This window comes from Echinops telfairi, unplaced genomic scaffold, assembly GCF_000313985.2.
Source record: "Echinops telfairi isolate 266 unplaced genomic scaffold, ASM31398v2 ScPeMD7_18;HRSCAF=68, whole genome shotgun sequence".
Lineage (NCBI taxonomy): Eukaryota > Metazoa > Chordata > Mammalia > Afrosoricida > Tenrecidae > Echinops > Echinops telfairi.
In genome coordinates, this window is record NW_022103915.1 from 1,571,658 (window position 1) to 1,580,517 (window position 8,860).

Here is an 8,860-nt window from a genome sequence, read left to right on the forward strand (position 1 = left end):
AGGAAATGTTTTGAGAATGATGAGGGCAATGAATGTACAAATGCGCTTTACACAATCGATGTGTGTATGGATTGTGATAAGAGTTGTATTAGCCCCTAATAAAATGATTAAAAAAAAAAAAGGACATGTCACCCTTAGTCACTATTCAGGCCTGCCACCGAACTCACGGCTCAACTTTCAGTCAAACAATAGACAGTGAACAGTAATACCATGGAGGTAGCACTCCTCAGAACAATCCTAGACAATACAAGAACAATACAATCCTAGAACAATACGAGATCCTAAGGGCGGCATTGCCTAGGGATAAAGCACAGAAGACAGGAAGGGCTAGCAAGAAGGATGATGGGAAACTGGAGACACAAGCAAGCAACAGGAAGAGTGCTGTTACATTGTGGGTATTGCCGTCGCTATCCTGCAATAACATATATCCAGGTTGTTCAAATCACAATGAAAAGTTATGATAAAAGCGTGAGTTGAGTTAGCCAGGTGAGGGCGGGTGGGAAATGCATTCCAAACATCTCAGTCTGTGCAGAGGCACAGAGATGAGGAAGAACCACAGGGTTTGGATGAGCATCAAGATTGGTGGCCAGGCAGGAGCTGGACCATATCTCACATAGCACCGCAGAGTGTAGCCACATCTGATCCGATCGCAGGAATGTCACTCAGGCTAGCTGAAGAAACCCAGTGAGCACACTAACGGGTTGGGTTTCAGCTAAGAAAGCATCAGGACAATTAGTACACTCCCCATTGGCCAGAGAACTACGAGGGTGTTCTGACTCAAAGCAACTCAGGAACAATTACTATTCAGGCCTGTGCCATCCTCACAATTGCTGCCATGTTTAAACCCGCTGTTACAGCCACTGGCAATCCCGTCTCATTGAGGGTCATCTTCTCCTTTGTTACCACTTAATCAACCCAGTAGCTGGGGGTGAGGTGAGGTCTCTGCCCAGGGGCTCTTCTCCCTAAGCCACTTGACACCATAATGAGTTAGTGAACCCCAAAACTAGGAGAGGAAGCTCACACTCAGCTCACACTGCCTCTGGTGGGGACATGACCTTTGGTCCCTCACTCTGGCTTCAGGGTAGCCCTCTAAGGTGGGCAGAGGTGACAGTGACTTGACCAAGGTACCAAGGTTGGTTAGTGGTAGAGTTGGAATTTGAATGGTCCCTTTTGCCTTGTTTCCTGTCTTCATGTGAAAGCAAGTTCTGTCCTGGGCTCCTCCACGATGACAGTGTAAGTAAGTAGACCGAGTTGTGTATGTGCATAGGCAGTACTTGCTTTCGTGTCTAGCAGAAGGCCAATGTTAGTCATCAGAAGCTGAAGATCCCACTGAAAACAGGGACCAGGCAAGACTCTGCCCATCACCACTCTTCTTCAACGTTGTGCTGGAGGTTTTAGCTAGGGCCATCAGAGAATGAAAAGAAACCAAGAGAATACAAATAAGGAACGAGGAACTGAAACTCTCCCTATGCGTAGACCATATGATCCCAAATATAGAAAACCCAAAAGTCTCCTTTAAAAGCCTGCTGGAAATTAAGCAATTGAGGAATTTGGCAAGGTAGCAGGATACAAAGTTAATAACCAGAAATCAATGGGATTCCTGGATACCAGCGAGGAGAACTAAGAAAAAGACATTAAGAAAGCAATAATACCATTTACAATAACCACACTAAAGATTAAATACTTAGGAATAAACAACTAAAGAAACAAATGATTCCATGATGCTCACTTTTTCTTTTGGGGTGTTTGTCGTGTGCTGTTCGTTTGGTTGCTGATTGGCTTCTGGCTGCTATTGATGTGGGTGATGTCATAGGGTTGTGGTTTTGTCATATTACAACTGTCAAAGTTAACCTGAGACATGCAAACCCCATGACAAGCAGAAGGAGTCCGGGCTACTACTGAACTCTAGCCCCAATTCAGCTTAGTTCTGATAGCATGGCCCTGCTTTATATTCACCTTCATGAAAGGATCACTGAAGATAAGGTGCTACAGCAAAGTGTGATGAAGAAAGTAGATGATGCCCGGCTATCAATAGGAATAGTGTATTCAAACAAGCAGCCCTCTAAGCGAGGAGTCAACTAAGTCCAGAAGAAACACACCAGCTTGTGTGATCCAAAGATGACAATTACAAAATTTGAATATGGCCAAGGGAAAAGTATCAGAGCTAAAATTATGAACACCCAATTTGTAGAAGGCTATGGAGGACAGTGGGAGCCCCAAACCCATCTGCAGAGCATCTGGTCAGACTGAACTGCTGGCAGATCCATTCTAGCCATCAGGCAGAGACCACTGTAATCTTGAATATGCTGAATTGAACTCGATACTTGGCCAGATGACCTCCCTATAGACCCGACCTGAGTTGGTTCTGGGTGAAAGTATCTCTTATTTGTGCCATGACAGAAATTTCTTCCCTGGCTTTTGGGATATTGATGAGGATCTTTTCTTTCTTACTCATTGTTTTTATTTTGGTCTTTATATTATTATTCTATCTCTACCATCTTATTTCGAATCTGTTACCTATTGCTTCTGTTGGGTTTCCCAGTCTGTGACCCACAGAAGGAGTGGATGCATAGTAATAACTGGTGCAGGGGCCGATAGGGGGTGCAGGGGTGGGGACGTGGGCTATAGGGAGGGAAGCAGGATTTGGGGAGTGAGAAATGATGATGGGATGGTAGGGAACACTAGAACTTACTGATGGCACAACTCAACTCATTTTAAAGGCGATTTAACCATGGTGGGGGAGGGTGTCCTAACAGGGATATGGTAATGATTGTACAATTCTCCTTGTTAAGATTGAACTGCTGAAGTGTATACTGTGTAAATTATGTGCCAATAAAGCTGTTTAAAAATAAGAGGAAGCTGAAGATAATCTAGGCTTACCCTTGACCCCCTGGGACAGATGGAGGGAGTGAAGTGACTTGTCTCAAGCTCCATAACTAGCTTAGCAGATCATCCAGAATGGACCCTATGTCTCCAAGGTGCTCCCTGTGTCTTGGCTCCATCATTATTTGGGGCTCATGGTGGGAGGTCTTCAGCATTTCCACCCCACCCTACAGGAAGAAAGCAAGAACCTGGGTCCCTAACAGCACCTGTGAGTCCCTGGCGATAGTCCTGGCCCTGCTCTTCTCGAGACTTGTCATCCAATTAAAGTGTAAGTGTGGCAGCCGCTTGTTTAAGATGCCACAGTCAGGTTGTCTCTTACTTGCAGCCTAATGCATGGCTAACCAGTACCATCTAAACCAGCGGTTCTCAACCTGTGGGTCACCACCCCTTTGGGGGTTGAATGACCCTTTCACAAGGGTCATCCGATTCATAACAGTAGCAAAATAACAGTTATGAAGTAGCAACGAAAATAATTTTATGGTTGGGGGGTCACCACAACATGAGGAACAGTATCAAAGGGTCGTGGCATGAGGAAGGTAGAGAACCACTGCTCTAACCGATCAGATCTCCTGACTCCCAGGCCCCCATGCTTTCTGTGTACCATGTCGAGTTTGACAGCCTCACTTCCACTGGAACCATCAGCAGCACCACGGGGGCACTCTCCAACACAACTCCACCCAGGGGGAGACCCGGGCATCGTGTGTGTGTGTGTGTGTGTGTGTGTGTGTGTGTATGTGTGTTTTGAGCTGATAGGGAGCATGATGCAATGAGCTGAGCACCCTCTGTGCCTGCATGTTCCCTGGAAGCCTGTCCACCACAAGTGTCCTCACGGGCATTTGAAATGCTGGTGGCACAGTTTCACAGTGGGTGGTGGGTGAAAGGCCATAGTAGCTCCTCAGAGTGACTCTCTTTTTCCTCCCCTCTCGCCTTCCTGCTTTCCTTTCCTCCGAGGTGGAATATTTCTTGAGCACCTACTTTGCACCAATCAGTGTTATAGGCACAACGGATACAGCTGTTAATGAGACAGGAAACTATATACCTTGTATCTCTTCTGACACATAGGGAAAGGATTCGTGGATACTCATGGTTTCAGGTTGTGATAACTAAGAAAAACCGAATCAGGTTCTAGAGGCTAATTAGAGATGATTATTTCTACTTCACTATTTTTTATTTCAAGTGATAGATGCACATGATACTGTGTGTGACACAGCAGTACAGAGGACTCAGTTCAACTCACTTCCATGGAACAGTTAATATACCAGAAGCCCTTCAACTCATGAGAACTGCTGGCTCCAAGGTCAAGGAAGCAGACAGCTGGGTATTCTGTAGAGTAATGCTGGCAGTCTGGCTACAGGCAGCAAACAGCAGGGTGGGTCACCAACAGTCAGGCAGATGATAGGATCCAACAGTCCTAAGCTCAAGTGATGTATACACCAGCAGCGTGGAGAAGCAGGTCTTGAAGGAACCTCAAGCTCTTGAGACACAATCCACAGGTTGGGTGTCCCACAGGTAATGTAGCTCACAAGTTGAGGCAGAGAATTAGCTAAGGCAACCACACACTGGTCCGATCACCAGAGAGCAAGAGAGAGAGAGGTGGGGCTCACCCAGCCATTTATCTCTTTGCCCTCCAATCAAACTGCCACCTTATTAATCCCACATGTTCTTATTGGCCAGGTTGGCACAATAAACCTACCTATCACATGCCCTGTGACCAGAGTGTGAACTGAGAAAGCCTGTCAAGGTAGGTGGGAGAAAGATGAAGCTGTCTGCTCCTGTAAAGATTTACAACCTCAGAAACCCTGTACAGTGTCTCTATGAGTCGGAATGGACTCGTGGCGGTGGGTGAGTGTCAAGGCTGGGGTGCAGGACTTCCTGATGGGTAAGTTCTTGGGGGGAGAGGGAAAGGGGAACTAAGACTGGCTGGCTCCTGGGTCTTAGTTGGCAGTTGTACCTCTAGCTGAGATGGAACATATGTGGGCATGCACAGGGTGGGGACAGAAGCCACAATTTCGGTTCAGCTTGGGGACCCTGGGCTTGGGTGAAGGGCGATGGACACACTGGGTGAACGGTGACAGTCGGGCACTTCGGTGAACATATTGAACGTCACTGAACAGGGCACATGGAGATCACTGAACCGACAAATGGTTTCTTACCTATGCAGGGGCGTCAAAAACTTTCAAGGAAAAGTGGAACGGAAAACGAATGGGCTTTCCCCCACCAACTTTTAGATATTAACCAGGCTTATTTACCACAATTAAAATTTTTTTGATTGCACAACTTTTAAAAATATGTTTTAAATGTTGAATTGCATGATACATAAATGATATGCTAATAAGACAGTTAAATGAAACAAAATATTCAGTTCTGCTTAGGGACACATTCTCTTTGGGATGCCTGTCGGGCCTGATTTGGGACCTCTTTTGAGTCATCATTTCTGTCTAAGGAAAATGAGTGGTGAGAGGGGTGGGGGGGGGGCACCTGTGCCAACACATGAACTACTGTCACCTGTTTATAAAGGAAACAGACTTGGGGGAGCAGGGGCAGGTGTGGACATGACCCACATTTCTCTGCTCCCTGCTTCCAACAGCGTTCTGTTGAAGGCACTGCACACCTCTGGACACTTCGTTATTAAAAGTCCCATGCAGCTCAAAGCCATGACTTCGGGCTCTTTGTAACTTTGACCCCCTCCTCCTGGCAGGCAAGTCCTCAGTGGAGAGCCCTCTCCCAGGAGCTCCTGAGCTGGGCACACCATGGGTGTGGGGGGAGGTCAGGGGTGGGGCCGTTCTCAGACACAAACTTTTCTAAAAAGAGGGGGCCCTCAACTCCATGTCCCCTGCCCCAGCCTCTGCCTTCACGTCTCCCTTCTCTGTGGAGGTCAGACTTGTCCATTCTTGGTGACTGTCTCCCCAGGCTTCACTCACAGCCCCGGTGACTTCCAGACCTGGTCCTTGAGGACACTTAATCACATCAACATATCGCGGAGTAGACACCAGCTCATAGCAACCATGTGACAGAATAGAACTGGCCCGCAGGGTTTCCACGGCTATAATTCCTTCTGGCTTTAACAAACAGAAATGTATCATCTCGCAGTTGTTGTTGTTGTGCACATTGAGTCAGGGACCCTATGTATAGCAGAACGCAGCACTGTCCGGTCCTGTGCCGTCCTCACAACTGTTCTCTGTGTCAATCCATCTGGTCAAAGGGCTTCCTCTTGTCCACTGCCCCGCTGCTTTGCCGAGTGTGAAGCCCTTCACCAGGGACTGTCTCTCTTGATAACCTGTCCAAAGCACCTGGGGTGAAGTCTCGCCATGCTTGGCTCTGAGAGACACTCTGGCTGTGCTTCTTCCAAGACCCTCTCAAGACTCGAAGTCTGAATGCACAGTGCTCGCCAGAAACGCTTCCTGCTGTGTCCGCTCTGCCGAAGGTCTTTATCTTCTTTCCACATCTGTGGCCCGGTTCCTTCGCGATCTCTGTCCTGCTGCTGCTGCTGCTGCTTTTCCCAACAGTTTTATTGGCAAGTCATTTACATATCATATAATTCAATAGTTCTCTCCATGCTTCTTGGCTTCAAATTTCCTCTAGGTCTAGGAGGTTCTCAGCACGCTAGGACCTTGTTCCAAATATTGTGCTGTCCTCTGCTTCATCTTTCTCAATGGTAACCAGGAGCCTCTTTCCTCTACTCGTTTCTCCTTTTCTCTCTGCCCTGAGAGATGCACCGATAAGGGCACTGGGCACCGGGGTCCACCTTTTTAAAGCAATCGAAAGCAATAGCAGTGTGGTAGGAGCCACACAACTTCAAAGCCCTTCTAAGCACACAAATATGGTTGTTACAAATATTTGTCCTACCCTGAGATTAAAGAAAAAATCATGCTCCGATGAAATACATTTGTCCTTCAGGTACAGCAATTACTTCAAGATTGGGTCATGGTGTGCTGATCATGATGAGAAACTTCAACTAAATGAAAACAGAGACAGAAAGTCTGTGGACTGACCAATGGAAGCAGTCTGATCTCCTGAAGGAAGAAGGCCTATCGGTCCAGCCATTCCACCTTCAGAGGCAAGGTGGTGCAGCTGAGGCCGGGGCAGAATGAATGACAGTCTTGTCCTGTGCTTTCCTGTGCCTGAGCTTCTTGTCACTCTGTTGTCAGGTCAACACAGCAGCTGCAGTTTTCACATTGCTCGCCTTGCTGCCTCCACTGTCTGTAAGCCCCACAGGGAAGGCAGCGGTCACACTAAGCACTGGCCCAGGTCATAGTCTCAGGTGGCCTTATTATGAGAACTTATCCCATTTGTCTTTCTTCACCTCCCACTCGGGAAGGCTGTAATCTTTACAGGAGCAGGCTGCCGGCTCTTTCCTCCCACACAGCCATCAGTGCTTCCAACCATCAGCCTCTCAGTTACCAGCCTCAGTGTCTTCCATCAGCATTTGTGAGCCTGATGTTCCTTGGACAGCTCCCTGTATCTTGATATCAATCTGGGGTCTAGGAGGTTCTCAGGAATGGGGCCCTGCTCTAAAGACTGTGTTCGGCGTCAGCCTTCTTTCTGGGTCCCAGTCAGGCCCTTCTGCTGCTGCGCATGTCCCCCTACCCTGCCTAACCATCATCCACCGCTTGGGCCACCAGCACTTTTTGGAGTCAGAATAAACTTAGACAAAAAGTTGCCTCAGGGTCTAGTCCAACTCTTGGTGGTGCAGTGGGGTGGGGTGGGACTGCCCCTGCGGCTTTCCAAGGGTTTAGTCTTCATGGAAGCAGAGTGCCGCCATATCTCTCTCTCACAGAGCAGATGGAGGGCTCAAACTGCCCACCTCCTGGCTAGCAGTGTGGCACTTAACCAGCTTTCCTCGGGGGGGCCTTCTGTCTGGTTTGTGGGTGAGGTGACTCCCTCTCTCAGTGTGCTGTAGCCGTCATGACAAAAGTCCACAAGACACAAACTAGGTGACTTAAATGACAGGAATGCATTTCACACAGTCCTGGGGCAGAAATTCAGACTGTGTCACTGGGCCACAGCCACGGGCTAGCAGAACTCTTCCAGCTGCTGGTGCTGCCAGGAGCCCTGGGTTTGTGGCTGCATCACCCTTCTCTCTGGCTGTGTGGTCAAGTTGCCGTCTCCTCTTCTGTGTGTCTGTCTAATTCCTGTCTGCCTCCACTACCTGAGGATTTGGTGAGGGTGTGGTTCAAGGATCGATTTCTGAGGGTCTTTCTTGCTATGGTCTGTGACTCCCATGCAAAGAAAGTGCATTTGGCCCTCCAAGAGCATTGGACAACTTGCTAATAATGCAAATAGGGTACATGGCATCTTGTGGGGTGGGGTCACACAAATAAGGTATATGGGTTGCTGATGAGGAATTGGTCTGTTTTACTATCCTTTACCAGGAGTGGAGTGCAACCTTCCTAATGCCGTGACCCTTTTATACAGTTCCTCATGCTGTGGTGACCCCCCTAACCATAAAATTATTTTCGTTGCCACTTCATCACTAATTTTGCTACTGTTATGAATCAGGCAACCCCTGTGAAAGGGTCATTCAACCCCCAAACGGTTCACGACCCACAGGTTGAGAACCGCTGTCCTAGACCCAGGCGCTAGAGACAGCAAACTGTAGCACCGGAGACAACAGAAGACAGCCGAGAAACCGTGGCAGCAGAATGACTCCTGTTGGAGTGCTGGGTTTCCCTGGCCACAGAGCAAGGCGTTAGGCTTGCTGACCGTGGATCGTGGATGGGGAGGGCTGTGCGCCTTCAGGCAGGCTTCCCCTGGGGAGTGGAGAACCTCTGGGTATTTGTCTGTGGAGCTAAAGAGCTTTGTGACACTGATCCAAACAGGGCAGAGGCCAGCCAGAGGGGTCACAGGCCTGAACTGTCCCCCTGCCGTCCCGCCCCTGCCCCTGGGAGCATGGTCTGTATGTGGCTGTTGCAACAAATTATCAAACCCAGCAGAGAAGTAGAGTGCCATGGGACAGACAGCCAACATCAGGATTGGT